Consider the following 19,106-nt stretch of genomic DNA (forward strand, 5'->3'; position numbering starts at 1 on the left):
TGCATGGAAAACAGCAGCAGTCTGCAGACACATGGCTAACTAAAGGTTGTGGACGCTAACGGGCATTGCTCCTAAACTATTTCCAGCCTAGGTAAGGAGGTAAATTCTGGCTATAGTTATGCTGATAGGTGCAGAACTGTTCTGGGCTTTTACATATGAAGCATTCAACAGTGGTCCTAGCTGGAGACGGACACTATGTGAGGAAGGCTCCTTTAATAAATATTTCTAGCAGGGTTTGGGGTTTTTTTTTACATTTTAGAAGAAGATGTGAGAATTATAAACAATAATAATTGTAAAGATACCATGATGGGTATACTTTTGCAAATTCCTCTTTATCCAGTGTCTAAAGGTGAGAACACGGATCCTGTATTAAACTGCTTGTGATTCTGTATCTTGTGCTGAATACATTACAGGTTAGGCATGGCCTTTAAGAATTTACCAGGTAGTAAACCCAAACTGCTTCTACACAAACCCTTAATGGCTATTCTCCTTTTGAAATAGTCAGCATAAATTATTTAGTTTAATGTACTCATAAGATTCTTGCCAGCTCAGTAGGCCATATGAGTGTATGAGGAAATAACTGCTAGCTGCAGACTCTTTTGGGAAATATTACAGAATTTGTGAACAAAATTATATGAACCAGATTTGACTAAAATAATTCTGAATTTATTTACAAGACTGCCTTAACTGTCTACTGGGTCTGGCATACTGGTTGAAATCTTTCTTGATGTTTATCTTTCTTAAAGTTTTGGAATTTCATAGTTTAGATATTTGTAATACTGCACATAATCTGGAGGGTTTTTTAAAATTGTATTAATAGAAAACGTTAAAAGTGTTTTGGCTTTGTTAGATTCACAGTACATGTAAGTCCTACATGATACTAAGAAGAAAATATTGTCTCATAGGATGAAGTTCTGAAACTCAAGAGAGACGTTATTGTTGAATATTGCCATAAGTAAGTATATCTGATATAGATGTTTACTATATATCTAATGTATGTTTAATATAGATCTAGTCTAGTATAGACATTTCCATACAAACACATCATGTTTTAAATGCAACTCCTGCTCTGAGGGCATCTTTTTCACGTGGATAATATGAACTTATGGACTTTCTGTTTAGAATATTATGAATATACCTGTAAGCCATTTTGCAAGCTGAGGAAAAGAACATTTTCAGTGGTTTAGTGGGATAACATTATAGGCAGTACAAGCCATGTTGCTGGATGAGTAGGAAATATGCCACTTGGTTTCTTTATGGGGAGAAAGGATTGATGATGGGATGCTAAGTAGAGGCACACACCATCAACACTTCTTTGGTGTTTCAGCAGAAATACCAGATAAACATCATTGACGTGAGCGATAAATTGTAGTGGAAATAATGTGCAGTACATCAGAGAATGAACGAGTGGGATGTACTATCCTGTGAATTCAATCTAGTTTGTAAGACAACTTGGGAGAAACCAGAGGTTCAACCGGAGTTGGACTTGATTTTATTTTTTTTTAATCCCGTGTTCATATGTCAATGTTCAGTATTTTATGGTTTTTATTCCCAGATAAGTTTACGTTTCTGGGACCTTTGTCTTGCACACAATAGCATGAGATTGAGCACACATGCCAATAAAGCAGGGAAAAAAAATAAGGAAATGGGCTATTTCTTGTCTATTTTCACTGAGAAACAGACCATACTTGATATACCGCACTAGACACTGGTTTATGCGTTACCTTTCTACTGGAGTGCGTAAGCTGTTATGAAGCCACCTAAGAGCTGTATGTTCCAGATCCACTCTGTCAAAAGACTGGGCAAGAACCTGGCATGTGGCCAGCATCCAGGTCTGCTTCTCCTCATATGCCCAGGTATGCAGAGGTGCATCCGAGCAGCCTTGGGAAAGCTCATGGCAAGGAGCAAGCTGCAAGGAGGGCAGCTGTTTCAGTACGCTGTGTTTTGCAAATGACGTAGATGCAGCCTACCTTTAACCCAGCTTTAATACAGCTTATCGAGTGTGTAGGTAAGGCCAGGCCGATGGGTCCGGAGGCAGCTTGCAACCAGGGATTGGAGTGGACTTTCAGCGCAGCTCAGTGACGATGAAATCTGTCTCAGGGTCACACTGTCTAATTCCCAGTTCTGCAATTAACTCGTCATCTCACTTAGCTCCTTCCTGCTTCTGCTTCCTTATTGTAATGTAAATATCAATAGCTACCACAAAGCGGTTGCTGTATTAATTTGCGGCTATTTCTAAAGCATTGTAAAGACATCTGTGTGATGAAAAGCATTAAATCTAAAATTTACCTTGGTTCTTAAATGCCACGATTTTTATCCCTCTGGCTGTCACAGTACGGAAGAATCGTAGCTTGTAAATTTTGCTGTAGAAGATGCCAAAATTGTCCATACAGAAAGAGATAAAGCTCAACAAAGGTAGAGCTCATCTGGACAGATGACGCCCTGCACAACAGTACATATTTTAATTGTACCTTTTTAGGGTGAATCAGCGTGTGTCCCAGCATGCCCTGAGAGGCCAGCTCATTGGGTACTACAATAGCCTAAGAAGCCTCTTAGATGATTTCCCCGTCATCAGAGACAAGTACTTCATAATTGGACTACCTCAAGGAAAAAAAGAGGAGCAAGACTTAAAGAAAAACCTTGCAGCTGATCCCAGGTTTGTATTATGTTTGCAAGCATGTTCCTGGGGGCCAGAGTCCTCAGTCAGTGCATATTACTAAGTAAAGGTGAATACATGTTTGTAAGGGGAATGATAGTCTGAAAGTGCCCCAAGCAGTGTGTTCTGCCAGTCTTCAGGCAATTTTGATGGATAGAGAATATGCATGGTCCGAGTCTCCTGCAAAAGCTGGCATACACAGAAGGAAAACTTTAGAAATGTTTTTGCTTCTAATCCCAATGCTGCATGTAAGGGGGAAAGAAATGGATAATCTCATTTTCAGGATGTAAATCTTCTGCTTTAATGATTAAGCCTAGGTAGTTAGGGTTGTTTTACCCTTTAAGTTTTATTTATTTAGGATTTAAATGAAACCTGTTAATAAGTTGCAGGCATGTGACTTGTCTGAAGTTAGGAAAGGAGAGGAAGAGCACACGACAGACTAGGGGATGACACTGTCTCATCTGCTCCTTTCAGAAGGAACATTTTTTTGGCCATGTCACAAGGATCTCCTTCCTCAAACCTTGTGGCTAGCAAGGCGAGCCCTTCTGCTGACTCTCTGTAAGTCTCTGTCGTCCCCATGTTAACACCAGCAGGCAGATGGTTTTAGATGTGAAAGTAGTCATCCAGTACACTGGTTTTGCTCTTGATCATCTTGTTCCCCAGCGATAGAGAGGCTCAGCAGCAAACACAGAAAAAAACATCCATTAAGGTTCAGGCAAAAGCTTTAGTCCCGATAGCAAAGATTGGGAGTGTGATTACAAGTCCAACAAATCATAAAATGTGGTTCAACAAGATACTTGAGAAGGTGATTGGCACCCCTTCCCTGTTGTTTAACTGCATGCCAGCTGCAGGCTTGTGGAGCTACATCTGTCTTGGGCTGGCTCTTAATCTGGCTAGTAGTTGCTGTGGAGTAACCCCATCACAGGCCCACAGTACGGGCTGTTTTTCTTTCTTTATCTACCTACTTCTGTTGGGTGTTGCCTAGGGCATTGTATTTTGTACTGCCGTCTCAGATGCCCTGAGAAGCTTTTAAGCTCTATAGTATTTTGCATGTTAATGTAAAAAGTTGTACATGGGCCGTTCATAACACATTCACTCTTAGCTTTAGAAGGAGCCTTCTCTGGACACAATAACAGAAGAGGTAATAGTAATCCTAGAGCAAAATATTTTAGTAGACTTACGTTTCAAGCTCAAGCTACCCCCTACCCCTGCTTCTTTCAGTCTGGGGGTTCATGAGTCACACAGTCTCCATCTGAACTCGTTTGGGAGTTAGGACCAAGAGTGGTTACTTGCCATAGCAACTGATCTGGTTGCCATCCTAGTTATTAGCAAGGACTAAGTCAAACATGTTTTATTTGCACAGAGGAGCTGAGTTCATCTGCAGAACCTATACTTCTGCAGTTCATGCTATGCACTACCTGCTGCTACTCTTGTTGTCACGGGGACGCTGAGCAACGAATAAAGCCATGGTGCGTTTCAGGAGTACCCATCTTGTGACAGAGAAGGTCTTGTAGACCATTGACCCTGTCGGGATATTCAACATACAGATCAGCAAGTCCTTAGCATTGTGTACCCTAATCAGATATTGGCTTGTGCCTCTTGGACCTGTAACTTTTCAACAGCAAGAAAGTATTTCAATACTTTCTGTAATACTTTGTAGGGTTATACTATTACACTTCTTCAAAAATGCTAATATAAGCATATTCACTTATAAGCAGTTACACATTGTCCTTTTACACTTTAAAATGAAACGTCTGAAACAATGAAACATCCTAGAAATTAAGCATGTATACATATGTACGCCCTTTCATTTTTTAAATAGCCCTGAATTTTCTGATGTTGCCTTTGCTCCTTCTGTGCTTCGACGCTTGCCTGTGTCTCTCCAGCAGCTTGTGGCCCAGCCACACTCACTTTCATATCGCTTGCTGCACCGTGCTGCTTTTCTGTGTTTGATACACAAAGGAAGCCAAAAGCAAATCCTTACCTACCGGAGGGAGGCAGACAGGAAGGTGTCCGGCGAGCAGTGAGCGTGGGGACCACTGCAGCACGTCCTTCACACCTGCGTCAGCCTGCCCCTGCGCAGGGCAGCATGGAAACCGGCGTTCATGCCAGAAAGGGAGCTGCAGGGAGCTGGAGAAAAGGCTTTAATTAAAAATGGCTCCTGCCCTTTCAGCCCCTCTGCCCTTTTTTTGTCCCCACTTTATTCGTTACTACCAGTTAATGTTTCATTTTCTGTTGTTGGTTAGCTGAAGCTAAGAAGCACCTTGTAGACAGCAACTGTCAATTAGTTATGATGAAAGAAATTCAGCTTCCATCTTGCCTGCACTTAGTGGGTTATAGCGGGACATTAATTCAATTGCTTTCTTATCTTCTGAACTAATCTCATTGCCTGCATTTGTGGCCACCAGGCACTTGGGGGGTGAGCAGGTCCAGCCTTCCCCATCCCTCCTTCCCTCCCTCCCTCTGAGAAGGGCCTGCAGCTGGGAGGAAGAAACATGTATATCTGGTGGACAGGGGGAAGATGGCTAGTTACAGCGGAGGAAATATAGGGAGGAAAAAAGATAGATGGGGAGTGAAAAGGGGGGGAAAGAGAAAAAATAACATGGAATAAAGAAGAAAGGAAGAAAGGAAAGAAGAGACTCTGGGGGGGAGCAGAAGAAATGAGAATGGGAATAGTTATAATGAAAAGCTCTCTGCAAATATATATTTATGTATTTCCATAAGCCTAAAATTCATTAACATCAATGGGAAATGTTTGAGAATAGCCCAACTAACTTTAGACGCCTGTAGCTGACTAGGCTCCCCTGATAATCAACAGGTGCTTCAAAGGGATGACTTGTTTCAGACTCCTACTTTTGGATGAGATGTGTTATGTCCTGGAAGTGCCTCTTTCTCTCTCCAGCAACTCAGGGGAGGTGCTCATATTGTAAACATCTGCATTTGGTCAGGTGAACCCCCTGTCCTTCCTGATTTTGCTATCTTTATGTTATATAGAGTCCAGCTGCAGCGGGACGAAGGAAGGCTGTGGACACGTACCCTGCACCCACTTTGCTGACTTACCTAAGCCTTAGCAGTATCCCTTAGAAAAAGGCAGAAGCACTCGGGTGCAGCAGAAATGTTATCTTACCTAAGATAGTAAAAGATACCCTCAGCAACCGCTGTCTTACAAGTAAATGTTAGAAGCAGGAAGAAAAAGGAAAATGTAGGGCTGTGGTTTCTGTGCAGCACTGCCATCCTGTTCTTCCCTTCCCCCAGCCTTTTTCTTTGTTCCCAGATTTGGCATATGAAACTAGGTCATAGCTCTTAGCCATACATGTTTTAAAAGTACTAGTCACTCTGTGAGCATGACATAGCATCTCTGGGATGTTTGGGGGGTTTTAGGGTTTTTTTGCATAATGCAGAAAATCTGGTTTGTTTGCGATTAGACTATGTTTTAGCTGTTTCTTGGGAGTTGGCACTGCAATCGGTTCGTGTGTTGCTGGGGTGGGCAGCACCTGGGCTTATCCGGATGCAGTGGACTGTCCTTATTTTCTTGCTGAAGAAGTTAGGTGCCACATCGTAGCACGGTTACGTAGTGTGGGACTCCTTTGCAGCACAGCTGCAGAGAAGCCACCCTTAACATCCTGTGGCGAGGTGGGGAAGTACGGCATCTGTCACAGCCTGCCCACAGTCCTTGTCCGCCCAGGTCTGTAAAGACGAAGCACATCTGGATGGCGTGTGTGCTTCTGTCTCTGGAGGAAACCCTGGTCACCCTGTTTGCTCTCTCCCTGCTGGTTTCATTTACGGGCTGTGATATAAAGCTGAGGAAATGGAGAGTGTGAATACTAATCTCACCCTGAAAAGCGTCACTTGTCTGGTTTCCTCAGGTACAATTTATGCTTATCATTCTTGTGCAAAAGTTAGTAGGACACAGCTGGCTAAACAAACCCTGCCCAAATATAATTTCCATGTCTACAACACAGAGTATTTAACCTTTCATTACTCCATCCCACCCAAACCAAAGGTCTATTTTTTGCATTTAGCCTTGCTTTTTTTTTTTTCAGACAAAAGGAAAAAAAGATTAAAAACCCTGCAAAACTTACTTCAGAAAGAGCTGAACTTAATCTCCAAGCTGAATTTATATCTCTTATTTCAGAATGTATTAGCTGAGTATTGTACTTCCTCTCCATGTATGTGAAGACAAGAAATGGCACGTTGTATATAAAAACAGGAAAATACATTATTCATGTAATAAATGTTGTATTTTCATATCTTCTGGCAAAAAAGGTGGGCTGCCTACTAGTAATTGCACATCATCTTTTAAAATAATGATACAGATTTTTAATGCCTGTCTGCTGCTTTGCCCTGCCTGTCTCCTGTTCTAGCCAGCAAAAGCATGTTCCCGGGAGGAGAGACCCTAAATGCCCTCAGCACAGCAGCCCACGTCCCTGCTTTATAAGTCAGATGCCTTAAGAAAGTTTCTTTCAAATTCCTCTCAAATTCAGCAGGTTTTTGAGGTCAGATCTTTACCTTGCACCTTACACATCAAAGCTAAATCATGTTATGTCTAAAATACACTTGCTCCAAATCTTAGAGGCAAATCCTATGTAACAGTTTTATCAAACTTTAAAAAATGTCTTTCTGGGAAGTGACAGGCAGAAAGAAACCTCAAAATGCTAAACACCTCTCCCTTCTTGCAATAACTCAGATCCTTCCGTCCTCGACCACGCTTTTTGCTGTCTCCAGATGGACTCACCTTCCTTAACTTGTGGTTCATCCCTCACCCTACCGAAACACTGATCATGTTCAAAACGCTTCCAGAGAAGGTCAGTATTTGCTAATGCTAAAAGATTTTGTGCTAGGCACTAAGCCACACACATCTTGTCACATGCATTACAATTTTGCTTGTCCCTGGAGATGGGGAAATAAATATCAGTGGTTTTAATCTGGCTGCAGCTAGCACATGCCACTGATGAAGGGTGTTGATGAAGAGTGCCTGTCAGGAAGGAGAGCGCTTCGGTCCTCTTGGTTTAGAGGTAGAAACAAAAGTAAAAGGAAAGGAAGGATCCTTTAGCTGAAAGATCAAAAGTAATTAAACCAAAACCCAGCCATGCTGTGTTGCCTTTTCCGATTTGTGAAAGTATTCCCTGTCCCACCAGTTTATCAAGTATTGTCCCTGTTCCCGTGTACACAAAGCGGCAGGCTGGGACCTTTATGTCTTTTGACTTATTTGTGCTGAAATGGGGAGGAGAGGGGACAGAAGGGAGGAGGTACCTGGGCTGGCCCTGGCAGGGCGGGAGCTGGAGATGGTGCAGCGCAGGAGGGGAAGGACTGTGAGGGGAAGGCTGCCTGGCCGTGTCTATCTATTTGGATAGATATAAACAGTGAAATAGACTGTTGTACGAGACACTGGGAAAGCAGTATCTAAACCAGCAGCTGTGACACCAGAAGAGATGGTGACAGCTGGGAGTGACATCCTGAGCCTGAACGAAATCCAGAGCTTGACCTTGCTCTGGGAGCCCCGGCGCCCTCCCAGGGAGGTCTCGTTTGGTGCCCAGGAGCGCTTGCGGCCCGGGAAGCAAAAACTTTTGTTACTTTGGTGCGTTTGCTCAGGGACGATCATCTGAATGGTTTTATTTGTGCATTTGTCTTGTCTTCAGGCTGCGCTCAGAGCTCTCCACCTAAGCCTAGAAATTGTTGGTGCATTTCACGACGTGGTTTCGTATCTCTTGGCTTTTGCTCAATTAGGAAATTCTCCAAACTGCTTTTGTGCCTTAATCCCAGAACCTCTGACCCCAGACTGGGGAGCGACCGACAGGATTGGTACGTAACAAATACTGTGTGCTTAAGGTAGACGGTTCGAGGTGCAAAAGTGTGAAATGCTGATGGTGAGAAAGGGGCAAAGGGAGCATGAAGATGAGATCGATGTCAACTGAAGAATAAAGTCAAGATGAAATTACAGTCTTATTTTTTTCTTTTTCCTGCTCCATTCTACTGATGGAAGAGTGTTGTGTTTCGGGAGCATGCCCACAGAATCACAGATCTGTCGCAATCTCACAGAAAAGCAACATACTTACTGGGCTCGGGAGGTCTGCTCCGGCAGGGAACAGAGAACATGGTCCAAAAATTGCTCTTCCGCTTCTAGCAAGTGTCTGTTAAGCCATCTGGTCAGCCCATGATGAGTTTATCTTTACCAGAAGATTAAAAAAAGGCAGGCTTGGGTTCCTCTAGTAAATCTGTCACTCGAGTCTCTTTCCAAAGGGTAAACCAGCTGAGGTGTCATCCTGCATGAACACGTATTTGTGCAGAAATAGTACCCGTTTCCCTAATAGCTTTGACCTGTTGTTCATGTTAAACTGCACTGCAGGAGTGGGATGTGTCTACCTTTCCTTTAGTGGTTAGCAGTGACGTATGCAGCTACTGGTATCTAACCACCAGTTCGGTACCTCTGCTGTCACTGGACGCCTTTGCTGGACACCGTTACAAAGACACCTTCGGAGGAGTTGCTCATCCCAAGCTAAAAATGTGCTCAAAGTGAGTGGGATGAAACCCTCTTTGGAGGTACCTAAGATTGCAGGAACCCAATTAAACTTGATGCCTGATAATTAGGCAGCTAAAGTCACATGAGATAATCCTGTCCCAAGTGCTGAAGTGCTCTTGGCATTTGGCTTTTCAGCCGCTGGATTGTTCCCACAGTATGGTGAGCTGGAGCTTCAAAACATGGCACGTTATGCATACCTCCTCCTCTTTGCTGTGTGTGGCTGGACTGTTTTCATGCCACCTAGAAATGCCCACGTTTATGTATCTGTACATTGGTGCTGCTCAGACACAACTCAGGAGTAAATACTTTACCTGCACAGCTTCCCTTCTGTCCTGGTGTCTTTTAAAAAATGAAAAATTGATTATGACAATTGGGTAAAAACATTAAATTCTTCAAGAATTGGGAAAAATGTATAAAATATATAAAAGACTAGCTTTGTCTTTTAATGCGTCCAGATTTTATCCTCTGTGTATTTTTCTTTTTATGTGAGTAAGATTTTTATTATCAGTTCTGAATTTATCTTTCATTTCAAATTCAAAATTTCATTTTGGAAGGGAAGAAAGGACTCAATCAACCACAAATGCTTGTTACAGCTTTTATTTTAATACTGTGCTTGTGAATGTTTGATTTTGAAGTGGGTTTATTTTCTCTAACAAAAAGCACTGCCTGTTCTGCGGTGTGCGCTCATTGTACCATCAAGTGTGTATTAGTAACTTCATTTGTATATGGCTGAAAAAGCTCGTGTAAATTAGCATGTTCAATGAGCTTTGAAACAATCAAGAAGACTGAGCTCAGTGATCAGTGAGAAACCACATAACCAGATGTAGGAGGAATATTATGTGCAATGTATTTCAATTTCAGACATATCCAATGTGTGCCTCGCTACCACACTTTTAAAACAGAAAATATGGACAATGATGGAGTCCTCAGCACTCTGCTGTCTCTATAACGCATTTGGAACAGACGATTTAACTCCATTGCTCCTGACCAAGAGATCTTTTTTGTTGCTGCTGCTGCTGCGGAATAATTTCCCTCGTCCCCAAATCAGACCATTTAACTTCCTTAAAGGACGGCAGCCCCTGCAGCCTGACACAGAGGACACCGGGTTTCTATAACAGGTGCTTCCAAGTTAAATCACTTCTGCGGTGGCTGTGTCTTGGGAGGCAGTCAAGCCCTGTGCACACATTTTCTACAAACACTAAGAGCAGGTGCTTTTGTAAGGGTAACGACTTGTAGAGACCCATTGCTTTGAGAAGTTTTTTGCTAGGCTTAAAGGGAATAAAAGATCTTTAAAGCCTCATCAGAAAAATATTCATTAGCTTGCAGAATTGAGCCCCAAGAGTATTTTATTGAAAGCAGTTGGAGAAGTTGTCCCTATCATTCCCTACCAGGTAATAACTAGCTTAGGCCTTTGGAGTAAGTAAAATGTCATCTCAGGACCTGATTCTGCTCCTGTCTGACAAATTTAATCTCAATGTTTTTGGTTGGAAGGGACCTATAACAATCATCTAGTCCAACCAGATATGATAATGAGAAAGATATACCACTGTCCTTGTTGGTATTTTAGAATAATTGACTTTTTAATGGGAAAGGCTAATGAAAGAACCGTTCTTTTGAGAAGCTTGTAACTTTTCATTCCTATGCCTCTTCCTCCCTGACCTTACTACATCCTCATAATTCTCCACCTGCCATAATCTCTTTTCTTAAATCCTGGTTTTGTAGTGTTGAGGGGGATATAAACGCATTCTTCTTCTGCCTCTCAGGGGAAAGAGGAAAAACGAAGAAAGTCGTGAAGTACAAAACTCCTAATGGAAAAAAGAGCTTACTGAACTGAGATATTTTTACCTGCATTTCCTGAGACCTTATCTGATAAACTTACTGTTCTTGGGATTCCAGGGACTGAACTTCAAGAGATACAGAAAAAGATTGACAGCCTCCAGAATCCACTGGATCCCAGCGAAGTAGCCCAGCTGCTAGCCGTTCACAGAGAAGTGATCTTTCTACAGTTCGATGCAGCAATTAGGCATCAACTACGGTAGGAATTACAGCCTGTTAGGGATGGGACTGGCACCTTTTTTATAAAGAGGCTTTTTTTTTGTTTACAAAGAAAGAAAAAAATGTAGGAAAGATTAATTTAAATTTTGTCCATGGTATCTGCTCCAAGATCTTGAAACGTGCCCTGTAAGTGTAGAAATTTTCCTTTCACTAAAAGTGCCAATTTTCCTTTAACTAAAAGTGGTGAGAGTCCTTACATGCTTCATTGAGGGATCTCAACACACCATGTCTGAGTACAGCTGTCCTATTGTCTAAGCATTATATCACCTTTATGTTGTGATTCATAGTTTACTAAATCAGGGAGGCTGGTAGCTGCTACAGAGGTAGACTTCTGAGTTCATGTTCTTGTTTTGCTGCAGGATCTACATTTAATTTTGTATTTTCCTCTATCAAAGAATGCTTAATAAGCAGGCACAGGACTTACTGCTTATACCGAGGTCTAGGTTTACCCTCCTGTAAAATGTTATTTACCCCATCACAGAAACCTAACTAAGATAAACTTTTCAGGACTTTCTAAAAAGTAACTGTCTGTCTTTTCTCCCTGCTCTCCTCTCGTATGTTGTCTGTCAGTAATGGTCACAGAGAGGTTTGAATGTACTCAGCGGAATAATCTTGGCAGAACCAAAACAAGGGCAGGACGTGCAAAAGTAAAGGAAATTTCAACTCTCCTCCCCTCTGTAGGTACCACGTGGTGGCAGGCTGCAAGGCTGGATTTGTAGGTGTAGCCTGCGTGGGGCGGACAGGCTAGGGAGTCTACCAGAAGAGAAATGACTCCTGGACTTGGCTTTGAGTAACACACAGGACCGAGTTCAAAATGCTGCAGTTAAAGAGCTGTTCTCTAAGAGCAGCCATGATGTGCTTGCATAAAACATCCCTGAAGGAACAGTGAAAGCCAAATAAATATCACCATAGCTGAGCTCAGCTTCAAAATGGGAAACTACATAAAAATGAGAATACGTGCTGAAAAAAACATAGGAGGATTAGCTGGGGGAGTTAAATCCTTGCAGATGGCGTGGAGACTCTTTGGGGACATACTGGAGGCACTCAAGAAATGCATACCACATGTGAAGAAAGACTTAAGAAAGGGTAAAAGAGGATGCTGGCATGGCTAAGCAGCAGGATTAAACAGATTATTAAAGCAAGAAGGCATCCTTCGAAAAGCTGAATTTCCATTCAAATGAAGAAAACAGAAAGGACTATAAACTGTGACAGGGTAAATGTAAAAGGATTCAAGACAGCCCAGCAAAGATTTTGAGGAACAATTTTGCTGAAGGCATCAAGACTAATAATAAATCTTGTTTCAAATATACCAGGAGCAGGAAACCTGCCAGAGAGTCCGTAGGGCCAATAGGTGATCAGGAGTGTTCAGTGAAGATAAGTCAATAGCAGACATTTTAAAAAGTGATTTGTTTGTTTCTGTACTCCCTGTGGAAGAACTTGAGGAGGTTCCCACACTAAAACCTTTCTTTATGGGAGATGCATCAGAGGAGCTGCTGCAAGTGGAAGTGTTGCCAGGGAAAGTTATGAAATGAAGATGAACAAGTTGCCAAGACCAGACAATGTTGAAGAATTCTGAAAGAACTCAAGGTTTTGTTTGGTTTTTTTTTTAAAGAAGCCAAAGTACTAGCTGTGGTGTGTAGCTTCTTGCTTAACACTGCCTTGACACCCAAAGACTGGAAGTGGCTGATGTGTTGCCAGTTGTTAAAAAGGATTGCGAGGGTGATCTGGCTAATCACAGGCTGATAAACCCGATATCCATAGTGTTCAAATTCGCAGAAACTGTAATGAAGTGGATACATGGACAAATATGATGTATTTGGGAAGAGTCAACACTGCTTTTGGAAAGTGCAGTCATGCCTTACAAACATACTCTCTGAAGGTGTTAACAAACGTGGATAAAGGGTTGATACAGTTTGTCTGGATTCCCTGGAAGCTCTAACAGCCTCAACAGAGTCTCTTAAGGAGTCTGAGCAGCCACTGGATGTGTGAGGAGATGGTCACATTTGTAAATAATTTGTTGAGATTTAGGAAGGAGAAGGTTGTAAATGGGCAACTTTTGCAGTGGATAAGGGAGGTTACCAGTGGCTTCCCACAGGAGTTTGAGCTTTTCCCTGTGCTGTTCAGGTGCTCATAGATGACATTGAAAAGGGACTGAAGCTGAGGTGGTACAGTGTGTACGTGACACTGTGATACCCAGGATACCAAGGGCAAGGGCTCGCTGGAGAAGGACCTTACAAAACAGAGTGACTGCAAAATAAAACAGCAGATGGAGTTCAGTGTGTCAGTAAAATGATGCACCTGGGGAAAAAAAACAATCCCAATATATAAAATGACAGCCTCTGACTTGACCATTACCGTGCAGTAATGAAATCTCAGAGTTATGACAGATAATTCTGTCAAAATTTCAGCTCAGTAGCGATAAAAAAAAAAAAAGGCAAAAAGCAAATTGATTCCCTTTAAGAGAGCAAAAATTAGAACACCACTACACCGCTGAATAAATCTGTGTTGTCAAGCCTACGCAGGTCTGGTCCCCACCTGAGGAAGGACAGAGAACTCGGAAAGGTTCCCAAAGGAGCCACACATACGATGAAAGGTTGCTGGGTGGAACAAGTAGTACAGCTGGGGGAGAGCTCTGTAAAACCGTCAGTCGAAGGCAGGGGATAAACAAGGAGTGTCTGCTCACGGTCTTTTGCAGCGTAAGGTGCATCCCAGGTGAACGTCAGGTAGCCGGCTCTGAACAAAAAAAAGGTGGTTCTTGCACGTGGCTTGTAATTAGGCCGTGGGATTTCTTGCTGCTGGATGTGGTGGGTGGTAAAAGTTCATAGGACTTGGGGGGAGACTGCACAGACTCGTGGAAGACAAATCTACCAAGGGTTATTAAACATTTAGCAATCACTTCTGGCTGAGGAAATACCTGAGCTACAAATTCTTGGAGGCTGTGAGAATATCTGTGGGAATTATCAGCATATGCTTGTTCTGGAGATTTTTGTAATCTTCTCATGAGTCCACTTTTGATCACTGTGGGAGACAGGACTCTGAGCTGGGTGGACCTTTGCTCTGACCCAGTATGACCACTCTTGTGCTATCCAGCGGAGTTGTGATTGTACGTATTTGTAGACTAAAGATTTTTCTGGAGACTCGCAAGAATATAAAACTACCTTGTGCTTTTATTTCTATTTTTTCCTGATTAAAATACTGTAGGGGCAATTGGTGAGGGAAATGTTTTCCTCGGGCAAGGAATTGTGTGTTAACAGGAGGTAAGAAGAAATGCAGTATATCAGACGCTTCATCTTTCTTATTCCTTATTGCCAGTGCAATTAGTTTCCATTTTCTCCACACCAGGGCTTACAGTGTGACACTAAATCACATTTACTCTCTTTTGAACTTCTCTGCCAAGTCTGATCCCGGAAGCTGTTATTTGTCCCTGTAATTCCTTTTAGTCTTGCAACTGATACAAACTGCATGTCATATTTAAAAGCGCTTGTGTATGCTTGACAAAAACAAAAGGACAAGATCCTTATCTTAGAGTTGCCATTCAAAGGAGGATGTGAAACTACAGAAAGACTTGCAGTCGAGGTTTTTTCTTATATTGCAAGAACTGGTTGAACAGGAACTCTTTGTTTTAAAAGCGTGTGAATGAAGCACAGGAGAATTGAATGTGACAAAGAGGCTGCAATGAAATGACAAAGTCGTGTCTAAGCTTGGTTGGGTAATACATTTACATGATGCATAGAGTGTAGTAAAAGGTAGCTTTATGTGTGTGATTGCACAGCACAATGCAATCCAAGCAAGAGGAGCCAGCTGGGTCCCAGAAGCGCTATACACCTGTGTTGGAGTAGCACTCTGCTGGTTTAGCTGGGCTCTGGTGTCACCTGCATTGCTGTGTGAGACCAGGTGCATTTGCTAGGTGAGACCAGGTCTCATGAAAATCTGTGGGGAGTGTTGCTGCTAAACCTAGCTCTGGACTCCAAGTATCCTATAATTTAGGTTCCAAAGCTTCACAAGCACTTTTGAAAGCTTTGAAAAGTTTTAGTGGCTCTCCCACTCTGTATAGGAAATTATCCTAGTATCAGGAATAGGAGGTAGTAGAGCTCCTGAATTATTATCCAGTCTATTAGCTACCCGAGCATCCCGCTCTGTTAGCATAGACGTATGTTTTGCTGTAAATGTCCCCAGTCAGATGCACTTCCACACATGCATCTATATCATTAACATTTTTGCCTGTTTGTTTTAGTCATCGTATCTGCTGCTATCCCTATCACTCGTTACCATGTTGGGCTACAATGAGGAGCAGGTAATTTTATTACAAACCATTTGGAGAGTTTTGAAGGCGTTTTACCTCTTTTTAATACAAACATTTTGGTTCCTTTTCAGGGAGACATTTTTGTCCTCGGGGAATGCTTCAGCCTACCAGAGCGTTACAGACAGGATATACCATGCGCTGCCTCCATTGAGTAACTCTGCGATTCAGAGTGCATTTGCTTCACAGCTAAGGCTCCCACAGCTTCTGGATCCTCAAAGCTGTAGGGTGAGTAAAGCGTACCCTCAGAGGTGCTCTTTCTCCATTTGCACTGAGCTCCTTGGAGAACAAAGTCCTCTGCAGTTCTTGCTGGGCTGCTTAATCCTTCCCTACCATGGTGCAAAGAACCTAACTGCTGATAGCTAATTATAAAAATTCCCATTATTACAGCTTATTAACTTGATTCACCATTAGGAATTCTAAAAAATGTTCTCTACAGAAGTGAATAAAAATTTGAGATGGAATGTAATCACACTGATGTCACCAAAACGGAACTACTGTGCATGATAGATGTTGGTGATTCTACTAACTTTCAGTTTTGGGTAATTACCCTTCTGAGCTCTCTCATCACCTGGCAGCAGTTTTGATTGCCCAACGTGTCTGTCATGGTTGTGTGCAAGATATTTAGGTCTAGTGGTGTCTTAGCTATAGCATCACACAGAGTTACATAATGCCAAATTAGATACCTATGTGCTAAAGAGGCACCTTGAATGACACCGGCAAAAAAAAGCTGGTGTCATGTTAGGGAAAGTAAAGATGAGTCTTGCTGGTGATATTACCATGTTCCAAGGTAATAGGCAATTTTAAATAATCACTCTAACTTCATGTTTCCTAATTTTCATCCCATCCTGCTAATTATCCAATATCAGATACTACTGTTTCACCTTTAATAATGCCTTTCCCAAACAATGAGTTATAGGAATACAATTTTCTGCCACCCTGCCTTTATTTAGGTGACAATGACACATAGGACCTCCTTAGTATAACTGGGAAACAGAGTTTGTACTGTCATGCAAAATCTGGACATCTTTGATGAATAAGATGTCCTGATGCCTCCGAGATAGGACCAGCAATAAATGATTGACAGTAGGTAGGTGAGGATCTGGGAGCTATTCTGTGGACGCAGAAGTAGCACAGCATCTTGGTAGGAAATGCATTCTGGAATTAATCCTATTGCTTCTTTCCCAAGGAGTGATAATAGATGCTTCTCTCTTTTCCAGTACATGGCCTACTTTCAAAGTCAGAGCAGAATGTATCACATACCAAATAGCAGCTTGGCCTCCGAGTTGCCTTTTCCTGATCAGATTAGATGGGACTCTCATAACTAATTGAATGTTGTTCTTATTTGTGAACAGTCATCTTTATTCTTTTAGACACTCCTGCATTTTCCTTGGAGGACATTCCTAATGGATGGAGGATTGTTTCCAGTCAGTATCAACAACACAATTAATATAAATTACAACATGCAGGTACAGTGAGACAGCCTTGTGCTTATGTCCAAAGACGTAAAGACAAGATGAATCTATGATGCAGGAGGAAAACAAACTAATGCTATCTCGTTTCCTGTCTTTGTTTTTTGAAGAACAGAAGTGAACAAAAACATCTCCCCCTTTCCTGTCCAAAAGCCCATTTTACCATTTACTTCACATTTGATCTTTCTTCAAGCAGAGCAGGGCGTTTTTATTGATAATGAATCTATACTTATCATTTTCCTAGCGTGCTAGAACTAGAGAATCAAATAATTTTTATGCACAGGCATACACGTTTTAGGACCATGGCGCTAAAAGCTTGAAATCCATTTGTGTTTCTAACACAAAAGCCCCGTGCTGACAGTTACCTGAGATTTGCTATTACTTGTTAAGCTCTGAGCAGCAGACCTTCAGAGACTCTCCCTTCCTCTCCAGCTGTGCCTGTGCAGCCTGAGTGATGCCGACCGAAGAGTTGCTCATGGGGAGCTGGTGGCAATGCAGTTTTTAATGGAGGATGTACTGCAGAACAGCTACGGCTGTGCTGTGGAAGATCACATTGACTGTCAAGCCTCGTTAGCTAAGAGCAAGCAGGTACCTCTGACAACTCTGTTTGGGACTGTACAGCTTCTGTGTAGGACTCCCATTAGTTTTTGCAACCAAATCTCTGTGAACATAAGCGACCTAGACCTGAGGTATGCCGTGATAACCTCACCTACTCCTGGCCGTCTGGTAAGAAAGCAAAGGGAACAATGTTGTCTCCTATAAATCCTGAGTGGTGTTGAGGGAAGCCTCAGTGATAGACGCCCCTTGAGGGCCTGCTGGTATCCCCAGACTTCTGGAGAAAACAGAGACTGTCCTGACTTCTCCCCACATCCCACCGAAGGTCCAGCTCTTTCTTTATCAAGAGCTACTCAGTGCAAAGAGGAAAGGAACAGCCTAGCCACTGTCTAAAACCAAATCTAGTCAAGGAGAGGCAAGGTACTTCCAGGCTGTACTTCCCCGAGTACTTGCATTGTGGGTGTGTATATGAGGAATGGTTGCTGGGGGCACCTAAAGCTTGCCAGAAACTACACAGAGATTTGGTTCAAGGAATGGGGAGAGATTCAAACTGTTTGTGATGGAAAACAGACACACTGATTGATTTTCAAGGTAAAATGGATGGAAAGGACCAATTTAGTTATTTTAAGGTCTACTTCCTTCAAGATCTGAGCTAAGAGTTTGATTTCTGTAACAGTACTTTTTAGTTAGAGACCAAGCAGAGTGTTGCTGCTGAAGCAATTCACTTGAGGAAAGCAGCAATAAAACAAAGGATTTAACTTCTGTGCAATTTTATCCCCATCTCTGCTGTGTGTGAGTACTCACTGCAATCAAAAAGTAGCCTGGGTTTTCCCTGTACCATGCTCTGAAGGACACTGGTATAAGGCCCTGTTGCAAGTTCTGATTGCACAACAGCCTGTCGCATGACTTGTCCCACCGTATATTGCACGAGATGCTATTAAGCAAAGAAAAGCATGTGGAAAGCTTGTCATAACTTTTTGAAGCAAAACATTTCCCTGTGACTTCCAGCAGAATTTGGCAGAAACGGGTCACTCAAGTGCTAACTGGTTGCAGAACAGCAAAAAGACATCCAAACTTTTGCTGAGGCATCATGGTCCTGTCATATCATGTAACTTGCTGAGATCTTTTCTGATGCTATGGAAGCAACTAGAAATATTAAAGGCAGAATGGGGCCGGCTGAAGCTGAGGACTGAGGATATCAACACAGTTCCTCTTTACAAAGAGTTTTGTGAGCAATATGGGTAAGTTACCTTGGATGCAAGAATATTCCAGAGTAACTGAAAAGATGAAAAATGAGAAAAGTCTCTGCCTTCTCCATCCATTTTCCTCCTGTCCCCCTCTTTCACTTGTCTTTTTTTTTTTTTATTTCTACCTTTCTTTATTTTTGCTTATAATTAACCTAGTACTTTCACTTTTCTCTGAAGGCTTGAGAGCTACCTTTTGTTTCTTTGTTTCAGTACGGTTGTTTTTTCCCCTCTTTCAATGTCTGTTCAGACTGTTTGCTGATGATGTTTTCCAAGTGCATTCTTCTCAGTCGTGTGACCCGCC

This window comes from Aptenodytes patagonicus, chromosome 3 (genome assembly GCF_965638725.1).
Source record: "Aptenodytes patagonicus chromosome 3, bAptPat1.pri.cur, whole genome shotgun sequence".
In the NCBI taxonomy this organism is placed as follows: Eukaryota; Metazoa; Chordata; class Aves; order Sphenisciformes; family Spheniscidae; genus Aptenodytes; species Aptenodytes patagonicus.